Genomic DNA, 27100 nt, shown 5'->3' on the forward strand with positions numbered 1-27100 from the left:
ATTACTCCTTACCTTATGACACATATATATATATTCGTCGACACGTGAATCTTGCGACGACACTTCAATATTTCATCATAATAAATACATAGCATAATCAAATTCCTCATATAGCATCAGCTTATTGATCATAAACATACCTCAACAGCATAATACACATCGTCGTCGTAAAAATAACAACATAACACCTCAGTCAAATCTCAAAAACGTCGTAGCTTTCTGCAATAATGTCAACACCTAAAAAAAATCTCTGCTCATTTCAATACTGCCATCTACCTCAAACGTACTTTAAAAATCATGATCTCATACCAAATACATCATTCAAAGCTCTCATAGTATCACAATGGTTCGGAAAATAATATGAACAGTTCACAAAGTACAGACAAAATACAATTTCATAAGTGTGAAGTTACCCAACTGTGTAATTGCGTAAACGTGTGTCACTGATGTAGTAAAAAGAATGTTTATCTCCCAGTTAAATGATCAGATAGCTGTGTAATTTGTGTGTTAGAGAAATATGGTACTGATGTGTAAAGTTCTATATGCAAATACGATATTAGCTAGGGCACCTTGTGCTTGCCGAACACCTGGTACACAAAGTAAGCGTGTACCCCCTGAGGATTAATGTAATTATACCATCAGGAGTTACAGATTATTGCAATGGAATGAAATGTATCACGGAAAACCTTTGTATCATTGTACTTCATATATCTTTAAAAATAAATGATTTAAGTAAAGAATTAATCACTCAAATACGTGTCCTGTAGCGCTAAATGTGCGTCTTGCTGTAAGATAATTCTGTGGAAGTGTCGTAGTTATTGTCCTCCGAAAGCTAAGTTCTGCAGAAGCCAATGTACTTACCTCATCATAAACGAAAGTGAAATGCTTTGCGTATAGATATCTTAGTTATTACGCTTATTGCCGTGATGAAGTAAGTACTGTGCTGTAACGTATTGTTGTGCTACAAAAAAGGCTGTCTCATTGTAGGTATACCAAAAAATTTACTACTAAAACATGTTTTACTTTCCAGAAGAATTCAGAAAAACTGTGCAGATATAAAACAGATACACCGCAAATACAACTTTGTAAATTGTCACTCATTAGTAGCGTTGTGATAAAATCTTGTAGCTGTCACATAAACTAACCAGTGTGTCATCTGGTATCTCACGGAAAGTACTTTAAATCCAGAATGTATTTTCAAGTAAACCAAAATGTTGCATTAAAATCTCATTAGGAGTACCTGTATATGTTCTAAGTATGTGAGCCTTATAGTCGTTACATAATCGTGCCACTAACAAGCAAGAATGTACACACACAATAACACTGTGTCGTCTGTTCAATATAACAAGCATTCGTAATTACTGTCTAAATATGTTCCCTAGGTTCTAAACTGGATAGTTAACTTTAGAACATAATTACATGTTAACAGTTTCTCAGTGTGACAAATTGTACTAGTAGCGTGAAGTTAACAATTTTATGGCAAAGACTAAGTTAAAAAGCAGATTATCTTTCAATAAACGGTTTTATGTGTGGAATGTGGTGCAATCCTTTACCCTTTCTAGTATGCAGAGTTTCAACTTCAACGCAATTATCACGTGGTATACGTCGGTAAAGAATACTGGAATTTTGCTCAAGGTTAGCGTCTATGTTAATTTTCTCTGAGCCAGCCGGCGCACGTGGCTGCCTGCGGTGCGAGTCATTGTCTGTCTCTTTGTTGGCGCGCGTCGTTATTGGGATTAGGAGACCTAACTTCTACAAATTCACCGTGTCGAGGGGGCCCTGCTCTGTTTGAATCCCGCCAGTTCTGATGCAATTCCGGTCTGTCGTTACGATCATATCGTCTGTCGTCATGTCGATACATTCCATAATTTATTTCTTGTCGGTCACGTGGTGGAGAATTTTTCCCTGAATCGTAACTGCGCGCTGGACCGTTGCGTCTATTCTGTCTCTCTTGATAAGAATTGTTTTGGTTCCCATATTTTCTGTTTCTCTGATTGTCTCTGTGATAGTCACTACCACGGAGAGGTGATCTTTCCCTGTAATTATTACTACTGTGCCAACGGTTGTCATACGGGTGGTGTCTGTTTAGGTCACGATTTGTGTTGTGAGAATAGCCTTGTCGTGTCCAGTTATTATTTCTTTCATCGCGGAATTGCGACGGATGTGACATGTAATTGTTGTGTTCCTGTTTTCGCGTTCCGCGATTATCAGTGTTAATTTCTAATTCTTGTTAGAGTCCCTGAGAAGCTTCAATGTCGTCTTTGCAACGTCCTGCCAAAATAATATGTCGTAAATGTTCAGGTAATTTGATTAAGCAAATGCGGATAAGTTCTGAGGGGCTGTATGGGTTTGACAGGTACTGATTCTTGTGCAACATCTCTTCAAAATATTTCACAAGACTGGAGAATTCAGATTGTTCGAAATGTTTCATCATTCTGATGCTATGTTTTACTCGGTCTTGTGAAGCTTGAGACCGATATGCTGAGAGGAAGGCATGATAAAATTCTCCTTCACTGTGGTAATCGTGAATGACCGATCGCATTCTTACAGCTGGTTCATTCTCTAAATAGCCACACATAAATTCTAATCTGTGCTCTAATGACCAGCTGGGAGGAAAACAATGAGAGAATTGATGGAGCCATGCTTGTGGATGAATGTCGTTGCCAGAATTCTCAAATGTTTTGAATTTACGTGTAGTAATGAACAGCGTATAGTCAAAATCATCATGTTGGCGAGACGCATGTCGGTCATTGTTACGTCGTTTCGGCGGTTCCATCTCAAAATTCGGTGTACCTTGGCAATTTCATAATTTCCGAAGTGCCCTGAGTTATTATTTTGTGGCTGTTCCGTATTTCTATTTACCTCTTCCCATATTAGAGCACTAGTGGCTTCTAAAATAATTAATTCCTGTATTACCTGTGTCAACTAATCTTGTACTTCCCGGATTTCTCTTTGGTGTTGCGTATTAATTTGATTATGATTTTGTTTGAATTTCCTAATTTGTTAGCACTCTTCTGTGTCATTAAAGACTACCGGCTTTGTGTCATTCAGATTATCATCTACCTTCGTAGATAAATTATTTAGGTGATCCGAAAGTTCAACTACTTTCTCTGATAATGAACTAATTTCCTCCATGTGTCTTTCTGAACCAATTTTCAGAGTATCTACTGTGTCCTTTAAGTTTTCCTGAGTTTTTGCAAGTTGCGTAACCGAATCGGTAGATGCAACTGAGTTAATTTTAGCTTGCAAGGTGTCGTGATTTTCATGAACTATAGTTTGCAGTTCCTTTATGGCTGCTTCGTGATTCTGTAATGCATTTTCATGACGCGAAAAAATAGGTTGGAAATGCTCACAAATTTGTGTTTATACGTCATTACAGACTTTTTGAAATTTCGATTCGATTTTACGTAACTCAGTAGTTAAATCTTCATGTGTTTGGTCAAGTGTGGTGTCTAACTTTTGAAGATTTTGTGCCATTGTGTCTAACTTTTGAAGATTTTGTTCCATTATGTCTTAACTTTTGATGATTTTGTCCCATTTGTTTATGATTTTGTTCAAGCATTGTGTCTAACTTTTGAAGATTTTGTTCCATTGTGTCTAACTTTTGTAGCCTTTGTCCCATTTGTTGCGTAACTGTAATAACAATGCACTGGTGTCTGAAACATGTTCCTCAGTGCTTCTCGGCAGTGAAGTTGCACCGGCAGCATTCACATTTAACAAGCAGAGAATGTGTCTTGACTTATTTGAGAAAACGGTAAGGACCCAAAACCTGAATCTGCAGTATTTGCAAAATTGTGTCCTGTCATTCCCGATTCCTGAGGCGGGCTGTTGCCGACCGATCAATCGATAATGCTTCCCTGTTCACTAATTGTTTCACTGTCTACACCATTGTTTGCCACCCGCTCCATTTCCCTATGCACTATTACCAAATTACTACTCTGAACATTAGTTAATTCATTACTCTGCGGCGCTAACACACTGCTTTCGTCTTCACTGTCATTTCTCAGTTTACTTTGAAGCTTAGTATTACGTTTTTCACACGCCATTATTGTCACAATATTTCACACGACAACAGAGAAAAGCACAATTTGAATAGCAAAATAACAAAACACATTAACATAGCACTGAAAATAATATCTAGTTAATTGCAAGAGCAGCTGCGAAATACTTGGTGAAAATTTACATGTGTGCCACACCTGTTTTACTGTACAAGAATGAAAAACTACAACTACAAAGGAAATTCTCTCTACAATTACGCGCTACCAATAAACAAAAGCTACACTAATTACACAAACTACAAGAAATAATCAGAATAATCCAGTGAGGTATCCTCGGCTAAGCGTTGACATATGAAACGTCCCCTTAGAAAAATTATACATGACTGTGCTTAAACTGACACATAATAATTTTAGCGCAACGCAATCTGACTTTCAATAATCCCTACAAAAGAATGGCCCTGACTAACATTAACCTATACCTTTTACAAATCGCTTATCCCACAAAAATCTTCGTTACTCGGACTACTGCAATACAGCGAGCGCCACTACTGCCAGCTAAATAAAAGATTCAAACTACGGAAGGCACAAACTACTGATAGGCATAGTTAGCAAATGAAAGATTTTGATAGAGAACAAACATGTATTTACCTCAATAGTGTTCAAAAGTCATAATGTATATAGCAGTTCATGACATCCAGTCTTACAATTTTCAAAACTCCGCCATCTCTCTCCCCACATCCACCACTGCAGGCGGCTCACCTCCAACTGCGCAACGCTACGCGCTGTTAACGTCCAGCTGCCCAACACTACAATGGCAGACAACATTGCAAACCAGCCACAGACTGCACACAGCACAGCCAGTGATTTTCATACAGAGCGCTACATGGCGTTACCAATGAAGAAAAGCTAAACAGCCTACATACAATATATATATATATTGCTGACAGTTGTGTGTGCTTGCCTTATCCAGCTTGCAGCGATGTGAACTTCTGCGCTGTATATATATATATATATATATATATATATATATATATATATATATATATATATATATATATATATATATATATATATATCCCCAGCGCAGAAGTTCACATCGCTGCAAGCTGGATAATGCAAGCACACACAACTGCCAGCAATCTCACCTCAATCTGGTCTTTTAAGCTAAATAGTCTCAATCTGTATAGTGTAATATAGTTGTATATTTTCATTTCATTTCCGTATTTTGTTCTGAAATAGTTATGGAAACTTATTTGGTGCATTCTTTTCAGGAGGAATTTTGATACGAGATAGTGTAATTGTGTACAAACATATATGTATGTTGTGTTTTCTAATTTTCTTATGGCCAAAACTAGATCACTATTTAAAATTGTTAAAGAGATAGTGTTAGATGTTCAGGAAATTGATGAAAATACGAATGTAGAGGAGATAGCAGCTTCATCTGAACTGGAGACAACTCCCATGGCTCAAATCTTAGAACAACTAAGACTTTGTCAGTAATGATAGCGACTATGTAAGGTGTGGTACAAGCAGTATCACAAAAGCAGGAAGACATGTCACAGAATCAAACTGATATGTCATTGGTGGTACAAACAGCATCACAAAAGCAAGCAGACTTGTGTCAAAAGCAAACAAACATGTCAGCTGCAATTCAGGTAATAGTTATCCAGTAACAATAAATCTCATATGAGATAAACGAGTTGCGAGATGCGCAAAAGCAGTTTCCTTTGGAAATCGAAAGGATTACCAAAGAAATGCAAAACATGAAATTGAAGCAGGTGGAAGCAGAAACTTCCGTAGTGGAAGTAACAGGAACTGTGACTACCATAGCTTCTGGATGTGATCAACTGATACGAGAGAATTTAAGTAAACATCAACAGGATTTCTCAAATAAATTAGATGAATGGGCGTCCGCTAAGGAAAACCAGGTGATGCTGTGTGTAGATGCAAGCATAAATGAAGCGGTAAGCAGATTGCTTATTGACAGCTTACCAATTGCAGAGAATATTAAAGAAGATATAAAAGAGGTAAGAGAACAATAAGGGGTGAATTTTAAACAATGGAAGGACGAAACAGTCCATTCTGTTGAAAATATGTCCAAAGATATGGAACAGGTGCGAGGAGCAGTAAAAGACTGTAGATACGAGCTGCGTGATGTAGAATGAACGCAGCGCTCAGGGCATGATTCATGTTGTGGTAACAGACATGATTCTGCGGATGGAAATATTAACTATAATGGAATGCATGCAGCGCCGCGAGGTAACAATATGCACGCTGCAATGCCAATGGAGGGAGGAAAAAGTTTTGAAAAATAGGCAGTTTCAGACGTTCTCACCTGACCGAAAATCCACATACCCAATGATACTTATACGAGGATTTCATGGAAAGCGCAAAAGATCAGTTACGTTTCAGGATATATTCAAGGTGATGGTGCGTTATGAGCCACGGATATGATGGATACATGCGAAACGTTTGAGGAATCTGAGAAGGCGTTTCTTGCTAAGTATTGGTCTGCGTTATGGGCCACGGATTGATGGATACATGCGAAACGTACGAGGAATTTGATAAGGCGTTTCTCTAAGTATTGGTCCCGGGGTGTGCAAGAACGATGAAGAAAAGAGGTCTCTCACCCGGAGCCGTTCTGTGTGAAAACAGAAAGTCTACGGCGATACATTAAGAAATAAAGCAAGATACTGGGATGAACCTACAACGCACAAGGATATTCTGCGGATTTTGAAGGCGAAACTTCTGGGTGAGACAAGAGAGGAGTTAATACACGCATCAGAGCAGAATTTAGAAACATTTATATCCGTCTACGACTCTATTGATTTGATCCAAGGAAATGTTAAGGCAAGACCAGGCTGACACAGTGCTTACTCGCAGTCGAATAATGCTTACGGTAGCCGAGTGAGTGATAAACGGATTCAGGAGAGAAATGCAAATCGCGCGACGCCACACTGCAATAATTACGACCAACATAGTAATTCGCGTAGCAGTAACGGAAACAATTTCAGATACAAGAAAAACAGACAAAATCGACACGACGGATGTACATTCCAGGTTACAATGTGAACTCGAATTCTATGAACTGGCAAAATAGTAATAGGCAGACACAGTCGTCTGTGCCGATGGATAACACAGCTCTACAAAATAAATTTTTTTTTCGTTGCCAGGGAAGTTTGAACGAAAATGGGATATTGTTATGATACTCATTCCGAGTATATTTGTACTTTTTCCAAATTGGCTCTGGTTTTTGAGATATAGGTTATTTGTGGAAATGAGAGTTTCATGTGGATAATATCGACTGCAGGGTCCATATATGGTGTAATGTATTTGCTACCTGTTTTTTAATTAGTGATATTGTACTATCTTTATTAAACAATTGTGCTCAGGGAGTGCATCTGTGTGGTTGAGGATTACATCATGCAAACATCACACTGTCAGCATGTGTTCAGTCCTGTTGTGCGGTGCGTGTGTTGAAGATATTGAGGGTTGTGCAGATTTGAATTCGGCGGTACTCGACATTCATTTGTTGGCCGAGGTAATCCCCGCAACAGCCGATAGGTAGCGTTCAGTGTAAACAAGAAAAATGGCGATGGTCGAAAGTCACACACATGTGCAGTGCAGCTTCAAGGAGATAGAACCTTTTCATCGTGACGTAGCAAATAAGAGGTGAGTATTCATTTCACACAAAACAATTAATGATGTTTGTTGGATGTGATTGACATGCAAATACAAGAAAGTTCTGCATCATATGTAGTATTTGTGCAATTTTGATTTAGGAAAACATGAGTTCTTCACGCCGTCTTTGCGTGAACCATCCAGATGAGTTCTGCTACATTTGTGGTGAATACGTTCTTCAAAAGAACAGGAAGAATATCACTCCTTTTGTGAAGGAAGCGTATCTGGCATATTTCGGAATTAAACTTGGAGATCAAGACAAGGCGTGGGCACCCCATAAAGTTTGTAAATGCTGTGTGGAGTGCTTACGGCAGTGGACAAAACGAAAAAGGAAAAGCTTAAACTTCGGAGTGCCTATGGTATGGCGAGAGCAGAAGAACCATACAGATGATTGCTAGTTTTGCATTGTTGATGTGAAAGGTTTTAATAGGTTCAAAAAACGAAAGTGGGAATATCCCGATTTGGAGTCAGCAAGAAGACCGGTGGTGCACAGCAACGATGTTCCTGTACCAACCTTCACAACATTACACACGCTAACATCATCAGATGACGATGTGCACGGCGAGGAATGTACAAGTAGTGGTTCGGAATACGAAGGACGTGAGACACAACCCCAGCAGTTCGACCAGAAGGAGCTCAGTGACTTGATACGAGAACTCAATCTTTCAAAGCAAGCATCAGAACTCTTAGCATCCAGGCTTAAGGAAAAGAACTGTCTTCATCCAAGTGTTAAAATAACAGCTTACCGGACGAGAGAAGAAAACCTTCTTCCATACTTCAACCAAGAAGAGGTTATAGTGTATTGCAGCAATATACCTGGACTTTTACTTGAATTGGGGCTGCCGGAATATAGACCAGAGGACTGGCGTCTCTTCATAGACAGTTCCACTAGAAGTTTAAAATGTGTCCTCCTACACAATGGCAATCGTTACGCATCTATTCCAATTGCCCACTCAACAAAACTTTGTGAAGCATATGCTAACATCAAGATGGTTCTGCAGAAAATTCAGTATATGCAGCACCAGTGGTTGATTTGTGTTGATTTGAAAATGGTGAACTTCTTGCTTGGACAACAAAGTGGATACACAAAGCACCCATGTTTTATCTGCATGTGGGATAGTAGGGCAAAGCACGAACATTGGAAGCAGAAAACATGGCCTCCAAGGGAACATATGGCTGTTGGTGAAGCAAACATCATTAATGAACCTTTGGTTAGTAGGGACAAGATTGTCCTTCCACCATTACATATTAAGTTAGGACTAATGAAGCAATTCACCAAAGCTTTAGACAGAAATGGTAATTGCTTCACATACATCTGCAATACGTTCCCTGGACTCAGTAGTGAAAAACTTAAGGCAGGAATATTTGATGGTCCTCAAATTCGCAGGCTCATCAACGATACCAATTTTACAAGTGTCATGACTGTCACTGAAGCATCGGCCTGGAACAGTTTTGTCGCTGTAGTAAAATGTTTTTTGGGCAATCATAAAGCTCCCAATTACGAGGAACTGGTCAAAAACATGCTCACTAACTTTCAAAACATAGGAGCTAACATGAGCATAAAATTGCACTTCCTTCACAGCCACTTGGATCGATTTCCTCGTAATCTAGGTGATTTCAGTGAGGAACAAGGAGAGCGGTTCCATCAAGATATGAAAGGAATAGAGGAAAGATATAAAGGAAGATGGGACAGGCATATGATGGCAGATTATAGCTGGAATCTGCAACGTGACTGTTCTGAAGAGACCTATAAAAGGAAAGCGTGCAGGAAGCGGTTCGTCATGGACGGAAAATGATATACTTATAGAGAAACTTTTCAATTATGTTTTATACGTGGACAAATGCCTATCAGGTTTTCATAGAAGCTATTTATAAAGATTATTTTCTTTTTTCATTGTAGTTTGTAGCGCTCGAGTTCAGTATTAGCAATTTTTTCTAATTTTTTGAATAAATCATGCATTATCTCAAAAACTAGAGCCAAACTGCATAAATGGTTGCTATATTCGTCCTCAGCACCACTAACCCATCCTAAAGCCACTCAAATATCCTTGGCAAGAAAATGAGTGTTGACCAGTGTAATGATTGGAGGCAACGAACACCAGTTGCTACAGAAGTGGGAGTGGCAGCAGTTCATGGAAATGAATCGCGCACGGAAAATTAATTCCGACTAAATCGTGCCCCGGAGGAGCGGTAGTGGGAAGGTATAGGGGCTGTGAGGAGAATGTAAATATTATTGGATAAGAGGTCCGCCAGTTACGCAAAATACCATGTTTCTCAGTACCTAAAAATGTTTCGGCACCACTGTGCCATTATCAGTGGGTTCTCGTTTTTATTTATTATGCAATGTGAACATTTTTGTTAAATGATTATAGAATTATGTACATTTTTAATTCAAATAACAAATCGTTTCTTTTTGTAAATACCTTTACATTTGGCGTACATAAATTTTCTGGATCACTTGTGTGTAAATTACTACGGGTAATGTGTCATCTGCAACCAAACGATGTTAATAAGATATTTTTTCTGGGAGTTAACCTATCTTTTAGAATGTAATTCAGTTTTTCGCGCCGTTTTCGCGCCTGTATTCGTTTTTACTTATTTTTCCGTGTGGCAAGTACTTCCATTCTCCGCATAATGCTGAGGTGTTGTGGTGCACACGTAACTATAACAACTATTTTTCACAAATAACGTAGTAAAACACCTATCACTTTACCAGAACACAGTGTGATTGTGGTTTGTTATGTGTCCCAGCCCAGTCAGTGTTCATTTGTTCACCAGAGAGTTCGGTGCCAAATTTGAATTTTGTTTGCATTTTATCTTTGTGTGTGAGTGCGTGCGTGTATGTGTGTTTTCAGTGCTTTTCTTAGCTGTGTGTGTTGACTTTTATATGATATTCCTTTTGTGTGTAAATGGTGCGTCTTTGCAGATTTTAGTTTATCTAGTTTTCTCGCGTGTGCGTGTGAGTAGACTTTATCCGTTTGTGCAGTTTTTATTTGTAAAGTTCCTTTAATGTGTTAAATAATGTGCCCTTGCAGAATGTTGTGTATTGGTATAAGACCTGTTTTTCTTCTGCTATTGCCTTCTGTATACGGAAGTTTTCTTCAATGGTCAGTTTGCTGTATAGGATGTGGCTGGGTTTTAACATTCTTAGGTCTGTTTCTATTGTGGTTGGGTGGTGATTGTTAGCTACAAGGTGGTCAGCAAATGTGCTATGGGAGCTGTCGCTTTTTAAAGCTCTGAGATGTTCTGAATATCTTGTTTTGAAGTTTCTGCATGTTTCTCCTATGTACACTGACTGGAAAGTGTTGCATATTTCATATATTCCTGATCTGTTAAGTTTATCCATGGGTGTTTCCTGTGTTCTGATCTTTTCCTGTTTTATGTTCTCTGTCCTGCATCCTATTTGGAGTTTCTGTTCATTTAATATGTTGCCTATTCTGTGACCAATCTTGTTATTGTAGGTGAGTATGTGCCATTTCCTTTTGTGTGTGTTTTGTTGCTCTGTTGTGTCTTGTGTGTGGTAATTGTTTCTGTTTTGTGTTGTCCTGTGCTGGGTGAGGATGTGTGTGTGTGCAGTGTGTTCGTTTTTGTACTGTTTGCATATTTTTTTATTTAACTTGTGTACCATATCGGTAGTATAACCATTTTCTACTGCTACTTTTAATTTTTTTAATTTTCTTCACAACACGAAGGACTGCCAATGGGATCACGTATCAGTGGCCTCCTAGCTAACATATTCAACAACAACATGGAGAACATGATCTTCAGACACATAATAAAACCAAAGAACTACGAAGTTATATACTGCCTACCATTACGTCGATGACATAATATACCTGATTGATGAACCACATACATACATTAAACAGCTACACAAGGCAATAAACAACTTACACGCAAAAATTTACTTCACATTAGAAACAGAAACTAACAGTAACACTTTCTAGATCTCACCATACAAAAAACAAACAACACACACAACTTCACAATATTCCGGAAACCAACAACCACAAGCACTACCAGTCACAACCTATGAAACCACCCATTGGCACATAAGCATGCAAACTTCAGATTCATGCTCCACAGATCAAACAGAACACCCATGACCCATGAACAACCAGAACCACACACAGGAACAACACACAATAAAACAAATAGGGACTCAAAATAGGATACAGGACAGAGATCACAATACAGAAAAAGATCAGAACACAAGAAACACCCATGGATAAATTTAACAGATCTGGAATATATGAACTTACTTGCAACACTTGCCAGTCAGTGTACATAGGACAAACATGCAGAAACTTCAAAACAAGATATTAAGAACATCTCAGAGCTTTAAAAAGCAACAGCTCCCAGAGCACATTTCCTGACCACCTTGTAGCCAACAATCACCACCCAACCACAATAGAAACAGACCTAAGAACTAAAACCCAGCCACAGCCTATAGAGCAAACTGACCATAGAAGAAAACTTCCATATACAGAAGGCAATAGCATCACGAAAATAGGTCTTAAGCCAATACACTACACTCTGCAAGGGCACACCACTTGACACATTAAATGAACTTCACAAATAAAAACAGCACAAGCGGATAAAGTCTACACACACACACACACACACACTCAAAATCTGCAAAGACACACCATTTACACACAAAAGGAATACCATATAAAAGTCAACACAAACAGCTAATAAACACACAGAAAACACCCGCAGACGCACACGGACACACACATACACACACAAAGATAAAATGCAAACAAAATTCAAATTTGGCGTCGAACTCTCTGGTGAACAAATGAACACTGGCTGGACTGGGACACGTAACAAACCACAATAACACTGTTCTGGTGAAGTGATATGTGTTTTACTACGTTATTTGTGAAAAATACTTGTTATAGTTACGTGTGCATCACAACACCTCAGCATTAAGCGGAGAATGGAAGTACTGGCCACACTAAAACGTAAGTAAAAACGAATATAGGCGCGAAAACGGCGCGAAAAACTGAATTACATTCTAGAAATTAGGTTAACTCCCAGCAAAAAAAAAAAAATATTCTCATCAGCATCGTTTGGTTGCAGATGACAATCTACCTGTAGTAATCTACACACAAGTGATCCAGAAAATTCATGCACACCAAATGTAAAGGTATTAACAAAAAGAAACGATCTGCTGTTTGTACTAAAAGTGTACATAATTTTATAATCATTTTACAGAAATGTTCAATTTGCAGAATAAATAAAAACTAGAACCCACTGAGTATGGCACAGTGGTGCCGAAACATTTTTGGGTACTGAGAAAAACGGTGTTTTGCGTAACTGGCGATCCTGAAATCCAACAATTTTAACTGCAAACACGACCAATACAGGGGGCTGCAAATCAAGATGATGGATAGAACGTAAATATAAAGACGTACAATGAAGGAAGATTAATAGAAGAGGAACTTTGGGTTGACACAAGTAAGTGTATGGAGGTATGTTCATTGGAACCCATTTCCGAAATGAATGTTGAAATAGAGGCTATTCCGGTAATGGTAAACGCAATGTCAATGAGTATATTTGGTAAAATAAAGAAGAAGACCCCATTACCGACATTTGCTGCGCTACATTGTAAAATACTAGGGGCGTATGGCACGCGATCACAACCTCTAAAGACACAGACGATGCTAAAATTGGATCTAGGAAATGCAGTGATAACATGCTCGTTCCTAGTAGTGGAAAAATTAATAGTTGGCTGTGTTCTGGGATTAGAAACTATCGGGGAGAAAGATGCAAAATTAGACTTCTCCACCAGGAAAGTAAATCTTTGGATTGACGGAGCTGTAGCCCAGGTAGAATTGCTAAGGCAAGAAGGAAAACATGGAAGATACTGTAGAGGGAAAAAGTTGCAATTGATAATGAAGGAGCGCTGGCAATGCAAAACAAGTTTGATTAAAGTCATCCAAGTTGTAGAAATATCCCAGCAGCTGGAGCTGAGTGAGCCAGAGCACCTTAAGTATGAGTACAGGACAAAGTTGTCTATCCTATTAAGCAAGTATATGAGAGTGTTTAAAGAACAAACCGGTATCATTAAGCGTTATACATGTCATTTGAATGTCAAGCCACACAGAACGTACTGCCATAGTTTCTGTCCCGTTCCTTGGAAACAATGCAATGCAGTGGACCTAGAAATACAAAGGTTGTTAGATCGGAATCTAATTGAACCTTCACTCAGTCCTTACTACAGTCCCCTTCTCATTGTGCTCAAACCAGGTGGAAAGGTACGTCTTGTACTCGATGCTCGTGCAGTTAACTCAATTATTGTACCAGCATGTATTCGCCCAGAAAATATAGATGAATTGATCCAAAAGTTCAATAGAATGAAGTACGTAACAACAATCGATTTGCATGCTCCATACTGGCAAGTCCAGTTAGATGAAGAGATGAAGTATATTGCATTTGTATATGCCGGAAGAGGTTATCATTTCTAGGTTCTTCCATTTGGTCTGAATATCAGTGGAGGAGTACTGATATCTGCATTGGATGCAGCATTAGGACTTGAACTAAGGACTCAACTAACATTGTTTGTGGATGACATCTTGATAGTTACAAATACCTGGGAAGAACATTTGAATCTACTGACATGAGTATTAGAGAGATTTTCTAGTGTGAGAATAACAGCTAATCTCCAAAAGTCAGATTTTTGCCTAGAGGAAATAAGATTCCTATGGCATTTAATAAATTCAAGAGGCATCTTACCACATGAAAAGAAAATAAGTGTGATGAAATATTTTCCTGTTCCTAGAACAAAAAGGCAGTTAAAAAGAGTTTTAGATCTAGCATTTTTTTGTCATTTCATACAGGATCAGTCGATGAATTCCGTGACGTTACTATATTTATTAAGGAAGAACGTGCATTGGCATTTGACTGAGGAATGTCAATCAGCATTCGAAGTAATCAAGCAAACTTTGTCTAATGCAAAGATTCTCTATCATCGTGATATTTTCTTGGAATTACAATTAATGATTGATGTTTCACCTGCTGGTTTGGGCATTTGTTTGTTCCAAATTCGAAAAATATATGGCAAGCCCACGTTTTGCCCAATTGATTTCGCTAGTAGGACACTGTCAAGTTGCGAGAGATCGTATACTACCATGAAACAAGAGGCTCTGTCAGTAGTGTGGGCATTGAAGAAGTTTAATTATTATTTATATGGAGCAAGAACCACTGTGTATTGTGACCATCAAACTCTTAGCATTTTACAAACTTGTAGGCTATTACATGCAAGTTTAGGAACATGGACAGTCACTCTTCAATAGTACCAATTTTGGATTGTGTATATACAAGTGAAGGAGAATGTGATAGCAGATGCATTATCTCGTCTTCCAGAAGGATTAGAAGAAGGCATCTTCTTGGATAAAAATAAAGACAAATTTCCAATATTATTGATGAGAGATCAAGTAAACTGGAGATACTGTTTAGTGTTATGTAGTGATATGACGAGACTCCAATAAAGTGATCCAAGATGGATGACGATCAAATCAATCAGTACAATAAGGTAGTGAATGATGTACTGTTTCATCGTCAGAGTAATATGAGTCAGCATTGGTTTGTATGTATACCCGAAGACTATGAGGAAATGTTAATAACCTATACTCACAACACTTTGGGACACTTTGCTGTTGCAAAACGTGCGACCAAATTGAGAATGTACTGTTACTTCCCAGATTTACGTAGAAAAATGTGTAATATGTCAGAAAACAAAACCAAATAACAGAGGCAGTAAAGGCCTGTTGCATTCCTTTATTCCGGAAAAGCTGGTAGCTATTTTATCAGTGGATGTATGTGGACCATTACCGAGGGCTAGAGGAGGCTGTAAATACATTGTAGCTTTCTTGGACATATTTACAAAATATGTAAAAGTCTATCCAATGAAAACTGCTACAGCAGCGCCAATTCTGAAGTGTTTATTCAATGACTACATTTCGCACGTTGAAAAGCAGAACGCAGTGTTATTTGACTATGCTACAAATTTTATTGGATATAGGTAGAGGCTTGCATTAGCTGGAGCCAACATCACACAAATATTAACATCCAGATATAAACCGGGCGCAAAACCGATCGAGAGAACTTTTCGCGAATTAAGTAGATTTATGCGAACATATTGCCATTTGAAGCAGACAAGATGGATAGAATATTTGAGGAAATCATGAACAATTTGCCCCATATGACCACAAACTTTACACCTGCAGAACTAATGTTAGAAAGAAGAGAAAGAAATGAATGGATAGATAACGTTCCAAACCCAATGGCAATATAAGAACAGGTTTAATAAATTTGGCCGAAAATGCTAGAAAGAGGAAGGTAGATTTTGACAAAAGAATATTGCTCAGACAATCCTTTGGCGTTGGTGAACGAGTATTGTTACGCATACATGCTCGTGCGCCGCTGCTAAACAATACAAATAAAAATGGCAATCGATGTAAGAAGGACTATTTGAAGTAATTAGGATACCAAATCCAGGAGCATATGTCTTAGGACATCCTGAGACCAGAAGTATAAAGGGATTATATCCTCATCACGATTTAAAAAAGTTTCATTCCTGAGGGGATAAAAAGTTATAAGAAAAGGAAGATAATTTTTCTATTAGTAATATAAGTAATTTTTTCATAAATTCAGATAAGATTATGGTGGGTCGAAAGGGGTCCATAAGAGATGAATTATAATGATTATGTAAATATATATGTTTTCTTTCAGCAACGTGATTTTGTATATTCTTAAGGAAAGGTAATTATCAAGTTTTTTAATTTCAGTAAAAAATATAGTTATATTGGATATCTGTTTCAGTTTTCATTTAATTGATAGTAATAATTATATGGGAATATTCCTGTTAAAGGCATATGTAGCTGATTAATTATTTTAAAGAATAAAGTCAATTCACTGGCTGGAGTTTCAGGAAATTGCTTCACCAGATTGAGAGGGATATGTGTGATCGTTGTGGGGTGTTTGGTATTAAATGGTTATTATTTGAAGTATGATAAATGATGAAGAGAAACGACTGGGCAGGATTTGTGTAGCTTCGAGGGAAGTAGATAAATTCGTAATTACATTCTGTAAAGGTTAAAGCTAATTTCGCAGACTGATGGAAGTGCCGAGTAGTCATGGATTCCGTGAAAAGCAACGAACTTCACGTGAAGTATTGTGTGTTTCCAGGTACAAAATAAACTATGAACACGTGCTGGAGCAATGTCATAAAAAGTAACTAGCGATGAGACACAAGAGTTGTCTGTGTGCTAATAAGTAAGGATATACTCATGTGCGTCGTATTCGAAAACTATTTTGTGGTTTATTGAAGAAAAAGATGAAGTCACGAAAGAGAATTATCACAAGAGTTAACCAGGGACAACGAGTGTGGACATGGTACTCTGATATTAACGAACAAATGTATAAAGGAGAAAAGAATTGACAGTGGTGGCGAAAGATTACCCTAGTAATAAAATGTATATCACTTCTTCCGAACCAGTAAATTCAGACCACTAGTGTAAGAATGAAGAGCGTATGTACTAACCCGTCCTCTTACAGTGCTTTCCCATCAGTAATGATTAGCATTGATACTTGTCCCTCGTTATGTTACATGTTCATGTATCACTGCCCTGTGAATGGCATTATGAGGGTATGATTCAGCCGTTATCTACCTGAGGATCAACCTTGTTCCTGATCATCCTTACGATACCACACACACTGGCAAGAGGGTCATACTCCGCCTCTACACCCACCTGTCCGGCACCTTCCATCAGACGTCGTGCTGACGTCGCTAACAGGACATCTGCAAGCTTACCTGACCCCACCAATGCAAGAACACCTTACATAAAGACAATGTCAGATCTGTTATTTAACCTTTAATTAAATTTTGAAAATTACTGGGTGGGACACAAGATTTTCCATCGTTTGCCTCAGGAAAATGCAAACCTTATGAGAAGTAGTGAGTGATTATGAAAGCCGCTCACCATTCATTAGCGAGTTTACCTGACCCCACCAATGCAAGAACACCCTACATAAAGACAATGTCAGATCTGTTATTTAAACCTTTAATTAAATTTTGAAAATTACTGGGTGGGACAGAAGATTTTCCATCGTTTGCCTCAGGAAAATGGAAACCTTATGAGAAGTAGTGAGTGATTATGAAAGACGCTCAACATTCATTAGCGGCGAAAGTTGTAATCAGCCACCACCATCTCCCACTCGATAGTGTCATAAGCAACGGAAGCTCTGAAATCATCCAACATGGAATATTGTAATCCGGGCTCAACATTCAATAGCGGCGAAAGTTGTAATCAGCCACCACCATCTCCCACTCGATAGTGTTATAAGCAACGGGAGCTCTGAAATCATCCAACATGGAATATTGTAATCCGTACTAACTCATTGAACAATTTGTCCCAGGTGCGGTGTTATTAATGCCGAGAGTAATATGAACTACCTGCGAGAATTGGATGTTCCGTGCTACGGACGCATCTCTCTGGAATAAGTTACCAAAGATGTATATTGGAGGGCTCTGAGTGAAGCGAATACAGAAATTGGACGTGTTTTATGTTGGAGAGATTTTGTTAGTGTTGTGCGATGCAATTAAGCTCCATTGTGAATGTTTAGTTACTCGATGGCAAAATAAACAAATTCAAGAAAATAATACTCATTTAAGCTGTGTATTTATCAATTTTTAAAGGATTTGACAAACTTCCTTCAGATATCACGTGACGTAGATCGATCGTAGGTGCAGTGTGGAATGATAGTGCGAGCCTGCATCTTTTCACCCTCAATATTTTTCGAGAGAATATCTGAGAATCAATAAACATTTCGTTGTAAAAAAGTTAGACACATCAGTCCATACGCATCAAACAACCATGTTGTGCCTAACGATCTTCGTAGCGAAATAAACATTTTAGAGATTTCAGGTGAAGCAGTTTAGATGAGGAGTACCAGCGAGATCGACGCTGCGGGACATACTGTATATGTAGCTCTCCTGTGGTATTTAAAACCAGGGACTTACATTTCTTAGTTTTTAAAAGACTGAAGCCAAAACCTAAATAATACCACTGGAAATCATAAAAAAATACCAAAAATAAATAAGAAACAGAAATTTTCGTAAACAAATTACTTAATTAAATAAATTAATTAATTAAGATATAATGAAGCGGTCGAACAGCTCACTAACATCGAATTAAGAGAATACGCCATTGCTTACATCAGCTAGACGTCCAACTCCGCTACACGTTGTTCCCGCTCATAGGCTGCTACACAACTAAGAGCTGAGGGCTAGAAGTTTGCGTCTGCCGTTTATGCTCGTTCGAACTGCACGGTCCATGTAGTTGCGCGTAAGTCCGATAGGTGTCGATGTAACCGTTTGGGACAGGGTGGAGCAGCTGCGCTTGAGTTCCTTGAAGATAGTTCGACCATTCCACGCTCGAGTTACCCCATTGTATGCCACAATTTCTCGAGCTACGCCCAGTCGCCCGCTGTAAGATCACAGTGCGTAAAGGAGAGTGACTAAGTGAAACTTAACTGTGGAGAATACATGCTGAGAGCGAAAGACGATTGTGGTAACAACGTTGCGGAGAGATATGCGTTAGTGACTAATAAGGATGACGTCCATATAAACTGTAATAAGTGCTCTGCTCTCCTCCCTTACAAATCCGCCAACACTCAAGAGAAGACGTATATCTGCAGAATACGGCAAAGTGTATGTTCTGAGGCATTTGTTGAAAGCTATGGTAGTGAAAAAGGTGCATTTAAGTGTGCCAAAAATCTTCGTACATTTACATTAATATCAGGTATAGATTTTGCGCCCTACTTCAGGAACTTGTAAACGTCGGTTCAGAATTGGAACATGTAGACGTACTCAGAATTTTGCTTCATCCTACGACAGTTTCACGGAACAGTGGAAGATAAGTCTGTGAAATATGGACCAGTATGTTGCCCAGTATTATACAGGCAATAGACGTAAATGCACCTACAACGGATGTATGAACTGAAACATATCGGCAAATGTGTTGAATATCTATTACTGCGCACTTTCTACACTCCTGGAAATTGAAATAAGAACACCGTGAATTCATTGTCCCAGGAAGGGGAAACTTTATTGACACATTCCTGGGGTCAGATACAGCACATGATCACACTGACAGAACCACAGGCACATAGACACAGGCAACAGAGCATGCACAATGTCGGCACTAGTACAGTGTATATCCACCTTTCGCAGCAATGCAGGCTGCTATTCTCCCATGGAGACGATCGTAGAGATGCTGGATGTAGTCCTGTGGAACGGCGTGCCATGCCATTTCCACCTGGCGCCTCAGTTGGACCAGCGTTCGTGCTGGACGTGCAGACCGCGTGAGACGACGCTTCATCCAGTCCCAAACATGCTCAATGGGGGACAGATCCGGAGATCTTGCTGGCCAGGGTAGTTGACTTACACCTTCTAGAGCACGTTGGGTGGCACGGGATACATGCGGACGTGCATTGTCCTGTTGGAACAGCAAGTTCCCTTGCCGGTCTAGGAATGGTAGAACGATGGGTTCGATGACGGTTTGGATGTACCGTGCACTATTCAGTGTCCCCTCGACGATCACCAGTGGTGTACGGCCAGTGTAGGAGATCGCTCCCCACACCATGATGCCGGGTGTTGGCCCTGTGTGCCTCGGTCGTATGCAGTCCTGATTGTGGCGCTCACCTGCACGGCGCCAAACACGCATACGACCATCATTGGCACCAAGGCAGAAGCGACTCTCATCGCTGAAGACGACACGTCTCCATTCGTCCCTCCATTCACGCCTGTCGCGACACCACTGGAGGCAGGCTGCACGATGTTGGGGCGTGAGCGGAAGACGGCCTAACGGTGTGCGGGACCGTAGCCCAGCTTCATGGAGACCGTTGCGAATGGTCCTCGCCGATACCCCAGGAGCAACAGTGTCCCTAATTTGCTGGGAAGTGGCGGTGCGGTCCCCTACGGCACTGCGTAGGATCCTACGGTCTTGGCGTGCATCCGTGCGTCGCTGCGGTCCGGTCCCAGGTCGACGGGCACGTGCACCTTCCGCCGACCACTGGCGACAACATCGATGTACTGTGGAGACCTCACGCCCCACGTGTTGAGCAATTCGGCGGTACGTCCACCCGGCCTCCCGCATGCCCACTATACGCCCTCGCTCAAAGTCCGTCAACTGCACATACGGTTCACGTCCATGCTGTCGCGGCATGCTACCAGTGTTAAAGACTGCGATGGAGCTCCGTATGCCACGGCAAACTGGCTGACACTGACGGCGGCGGTGCACAAATGCTGCGCAGCTAGCGCCATTCGACGGCCAACACCGCGGTTCCTGGTGTGTCCGCTGTGCCGTGCGTGTGATCATTGCTTGTACAGCCCTCTCGCAGTGTCCGGAGCAAGTATGGTGGGTCTGACACACCGGTGTCAATGTGTTCTTTTTTCCATTTCCAGGAGTGTATATCAAGATTACGCACAGCGAACTATGATGTTGGTGACAAATCTCTTTACTGAGAAGAAAAACTCTGCGACATTTATTGAGAACTAAATTAAAGAAACATTTATAAAATTGTTTGGAGTACATCCCCATTACTTTAGTAAGAGATCATTGCCACTGACCGAGGTTCTAATATATGCAAGCCACAGTATGCATTACACATGTTATGAACATTGTCCTGAAACATATTTTCGTTGACGGTTATTTGACAAATGACGTTGCAGTAGTTTATTTCACAACTTACGACGTCAGAGGTACTGTCCGTTTCATGGAGACAACTGGTGACGTGAATTCGATACAGACAAGCCTGAAGCAAGTAACGGAGAACAGGCTTCATTGTTCTGCAGTGTAATTAGACAGTACGTTAAAATGATGTAAATGCTTCCGGAGAAAGGCGTCTCCCAAAAACTTACTGGTTACGACAGCGACACTGCAAAGAACTCGTGATACTTTTGGAGCCATCCAAAGATGCAACAAGTGCTGGAATGCGATACGTTTCCGATAGTTCCGTTTGTTTTGTCATGGGTGCAAAAACTGAAAAGTTATTGTAATGCAGAGCCCGAAGATAGAGAGGAATGTTTGAATTAGTGTACCCCCAGTCTTCTTGTTTAATACATACAGCGTGTGCAGCAAATGAAAGTTGTACTTCATTGCAAAACGCCAGCTTCAGTGTCACCGGTATTTTGAAAATATATATTTTGGGAGTATACCACACCTGTGATATTATCGTCTATTAGCTCTAGGTACTACTAGTACTGAAAATGCGCTGTCGCCGTCTCATACAGGAGGAAGCCGAAATTCATACGTTGCAATGTACAATAACATTAAAGTGGTCGGCCATCCGATTACTGAAAATGTCTGTGTCTGACAGAAATGAGACGGTAAATAATGTGCATCAAATATGTGATGAAATATCAGTTCCTCATTAGCTACGGTAAAATTACAAGATGTCAGTGATATCATAGGGTATTTCGCAATATTTGTAAATATTTGTTGCGGACCTGTGCGGCCGAGCGGTTCTAGGCGCTTCAGTCTGGAACCGCACGACCGCTTCGGTCGAAGGTTTGAATCCTACCTTGGGCATGGATGTGTGTGATGTTCTTACGTCAGTTAGGTTTAAGTAGTTCTAAGTTCTAGGGGACTGATGACCTCAAATGTTAAGTCCCATAGTGCTCAGAGCCATTTGAACCATTGGAAATATTTGTTTCTGACCGTTAGGCGAATGTCTGCCGCACTCATCAGACCACAAGTGAAATCTATGTTTTCGGAGTGATTTGGCTGTAGGCCATACCATGTTCTATGCACCGGAGGTGTTAACTTGTGTTTAACCCGAATGGATAGTGCTGACGACCATGATCGCCTTGAGAGGTGAAAGAGTAACTGTAGTCTTATTCCCAAGCTAACTAACAAACTTAACGAGAAGAATGTTTTGTATTCCAGCCTCAAGTGTGACTAACGAAGAAATTTCAGTGATGCGTGGAACCTTATCTCGGACAGACGAAGCAGACTTGATTTAAAATCAGTTGATTTATTGTAATTACCGCAGCAATGGATGATTTGGAGATAATTTTGCTCCAGTTATATTTTCAATTTCGCAGGTGATCAAGTTCAGATATCTGTACCTGAATGAATAAATCAGATGGTGTTACAAGCAACAGCAGTGTGATATTTAATTACCATCACTACAAAAATTGACACTTCCATAATGTTCCTGTAAAACTCTCATTTATTTCCTAATTTTCGTTACTGCATAAAACAAGCTATTTCCTCTTATCGACCACAGAGATGTCGTGATTGGAGGCCAGTACCCTGACGCTTGACGCTTGACGCTTCACTGACGTGCCTTATCCTTTGCGCGAGTGGGGGGAGTTTTGCTTGTGATAGCCTTGCCTCCTATTCCTTGCTGGATGGGTTGGGCCGCAGGGCTCCCCAACCTTTTCAGCTGGTGGACCCCTTCTTCAATCGAAAATCCATGGCGGACCCCTAGTCAGTCAAGAGCACAGTAACTTTAAATTTCAGAGTGAAACCCATGGAAACTGAAAGCTTCTTTTTAATGCAAGTTCCATCTTCCCAATTCCCACCCCCACCACCTCTGCCCCCTCCCCTCCGAAGTATCAATAGTCTTTGGTTAAGAGATGAATGAAAACAGCTTTAAATTAACTATCCAATTTGAATTTTCCCTTTATCCAGACACTTACTACTGGATTTACTCCCTTTGTTCAACACACTATAGCCTGATTAAAATTACTTGGTAATTGAAATTTCACACGATGGAGCTGTCTTCCTCCAAGAGCAATGAACGTGACGTCCAAACTGTTCGCTGTTGACAAGCTGCCGCTTACGGTCTGTTCACTTCCACTATTTGGCTACTGTTGTGTAAGGAGCATGCATATTTCGTAACAGTCGTGTGTATGTGTGTGTGTGTGTGTGTGTGTGTGACTTCGTGAAGAAAAATGTTCAAATGTATGTAAAGTCTTCCTTTGGTCGTCCTCCCTCCTCATTCATTTCAACTGGAAACTTCCCTTGTTGTGAAGGCGATGGAGAAACTGCACCCATCTTCAATGATCCGGACTTCAGCCACGGATCCATGTTAGAAGTAATAAACTGGTCAAAAAGCGACTTATGAAATAGGTAGTGCACTGACAAGGCAAGTATAACATTAAATGATGCCTGGAGCCGCATACCTGCCAGCGAGCGCTGTGATTGGTCGACAAAGCTCACTCCGCGCATGCGTAAAATGTTTCAGCGCATCTAGCGCCGTGAGCCGGCGCACAAACGACCCCCGTATTGTTGCGAAACAGTCGATCAGAGAAGCCGCTTTCTTCGGCGCTGACTGTGTATACGTTCTCACTTAGGAAACGCAAACGGTGCTTGGGGATACGACCTGAAGTAAAAGTACACATGTTTTTCACACGAAAAAAAAGTAGTTATGAATTTCATTTTGACATTTTTATTCAATAATTTTACTCATTGTTTTACACGATTTGGTGAAAGGTGGCCCCGGACCCCCTAGAAAGAGCCGGCGGACCCCTAAGGGGTCCGCGGACCACAGGTTGGGAAGCCTTGGGTTAGGGTGTTTCCTGGCTTTGATATTGGTCCTGGCACGTTCGTTGGTTGTTCCTGGCTGCTAGCATGCGGGAATGCCAGCGGTGGGATTTGTGATTTTGGGTTTTCTTCCCTTCGCTCGTGACGTGTTGAATTGCTGCCTCCAGCTCTGCTGTCAGCTTCCTCCAGCCGTCGCAAACCTCCTTCCTCAGCCGCACGACTGCGTCTTCCAGGATGTTTTTCCAGTCGCACGGCGTGAAGACGGGGTTCGCGTTGATGACGTGCAGGTCCTTCTTTGTGGCGAACTCGAGCATGATCGCCCGATGTCCGCCACGTAGCTCGTACGGCCTATGCGGGAGCGATGGCTTCCGTTCCCCTTCGACCTGTGCGAAGAGATACGGATTCTCGTGGGCGTTGTAGCGCCCATGTCGCAGCATGGTGGCAATCTTCTTCAGCACCTCCGTCATGCCGGTGCTGTCTGGGAATGGGATGACGTCAGTGGGTAGTTTCCCAGCCTCTTCTTGTTCCCCCTATTGTTTTTCCTCCCCGTCGGGAGTAAGTGGACGGTGCCACGTCCATGGGCATCTCCCCGGCGTCCTGTATTAATATAGGTTCCAGGGCGACGTCCGTTTGGGTCGCCACGTCTGTTTGCGGCGGAACGTCCGTCTGGGTCGCCAGGTCCACCCCTGCTTGTCGACCCACCGTAGAGGTGGCATCGGGGGCGGGTGTCTTCTTCTGCCCCATCCTCAATTTTTCTCGAAGCTGTTGAAGCTGCCGATGAACGGCGACGAGCTCCTTCCTTGTGGCTGCCCTCTCTTCCTTTGAGAGCAGCCGCTGCGTTGTCGGTGGCGGCGCTGGGCGTGGCTCCAGTCTCGCCGACGTTTTGGTGGCGCGATCATTTTATCCCTGTGGAGTGGAATTGCGAGGCGGCTACCTCTTCTCGTTGTGCCGCATTCTCCCTTGTTGCGGCGTGTGTCCGCTTCTTCAAGTACGCGCAGCTGCGCAAGTTCGCAGCGTGCGTGCAACCGCAGTTCGCGCATGTAGGCGCGACGTATTGCGGTTTATCACAGTCACGTGTGTCGTACGCCTTGGCGCACTTCAAATACGCGACTGTGTCCCTGCGCGTCCTGACGACGTGCCCCATCTTCTGTCAGCGGTAGCACTGCCTCTTGTGCTGCGGTCTTCTTCGCCTCTTCTTCTTGTTGCCCCGGCCGTCTCCCGCTAGCGTGAGCAGCAGCTTGGCCACGGCAGCCAGCTTGCCTTCCTTTCCGCGTCCCGACATGGCGTTCGGCTAGTGGCGTTGGCGTGCGCGAGCGACGGTAACTAACTGAGCCGCAGTGAGTCCAGCACCGGAGTGTGTGCGTGTGTCGCATGGCACCAAGGGATATACATTGATCAGCCACGACATTACGACCAATGATCTACTATCGATACAAACCCACCCAGGCGATAGAAGCCGGACTTGGCAACGAATGACTGCTAGTCAAACATATGCACGGTGCATGTGAGCGTTCTGTCTCTGTGTAGAATGGGAATGGCACATGGCCCATCAGAATTTGATCGAGGGTGGATTGTGATTGGCCCGGATGCTGGGAACGAGCATTTCGGAAACTGCACGACTTGTCAAATAGTCGAGGAGTGCTGTTGTGAGTGCTTTCAAGACGTAGCGAAGCCAGGGTGAAACCCCGTGAAGACGTCGTGGGACTGGGCGACCACCCCTCACTATAGATGTCGGATGTCGCTGGGTGGGTAGACTCATAAAATAGCAAACGTGGCTAACTGTGGTTGAACTAATATCAGACGTTAATGCTTGGGAGAATACAAGTGTGTCTGGACACAGAGTGCAGCAAAAACTAAAGATGGGCCTCTGTAGCCGACGACCCACGCATATGCCAATGTCAGCACTACGACATCGGCTACTACGACTGAAATGGGCACGTGATCATCGGCACCGGTCGTTGGCGCAGTGACAGAGCGTTGCATAGTCTGATGAATCCCGATACCTATTTGTGTAAACGTAGGATTCCGTGGCCGTTGTCACAGTCAATAAAATTCTTCTTGGTTTGAGGCCGTATTGTATTTCAGTTAGCAATACACCCTGAGGAAGGCGTCTTGGAATAGTCGCCGGAACGTCGGAATTTTATAGTTGACAATGCAGCCTCAAACCCAGAAAAATTTTATTCACCAGTACCTTCTTCATCATGCCAATAGGACGGCGTGAATATCGCCTTCGAGGTGTACACCTCCTCGACATCACCGCTTGACGGAGACAAGCTGATAGCGGCTACATTTTTCCCTGAGGAACATTCACGTGGGCGTCCATGGATCCAGTGGAGCTCGTGCAGGGCACCATGAAGGCCAAGGAGTATCGCACACTGGTTACAGACCACATACACCCCTTCATGACGATCATATTTCCGTACAATGGCATGTAATGCGTCGTGTTACACAGACAGGTGTGCGATGCAGTGGTTCGAGGAACAAAGTGGCGTGTTCCAGTTGATGTGCTGGGCCCCAAACCGAAGTGACGTGGAATCGATCGAACACTTCGGCGATGGGACTGAATTTGGCGTCGGAGCTCAAATGGCTCTGAGCATTATGGGACTTAACTTCTGAGTTCATCAGTCCCCTAGAACTTTGAACTACTTAAACCTAACTAGCCTAAGAACATGACACACATCCATGCCTGAGGCAGGATTCGAACCTGCGACCGTAGGCGTCGGAGCTCATCGCCCCAAAATTTACAGGAATTAGGTGACTTTGTGTAGATGTGGTGCCAAATCCCTCCAGTGGCGCACATGCCACGACGCGTCGCCGCTGTTATCCGTGCAAAAAGTGGACTTACCGGCTGTTAGG

The sequence above is a fragment of the Schistocerca nitens genome, chromosome 7 (assembly GCF_023898315.1).
Source record: "Schistocerca nitens isolate TAMUIC-IGC-003100 chromosome 7, iqSchNite1.1, whole genome shotgun sequence".
In the NCBI taxonomy this organism is placed as follows: Eukaryota; Metazoa; Arthropoda; class Insecta; order Orthoptera; family Acrididae; genus Schistocerca; species Schistocerca nitens.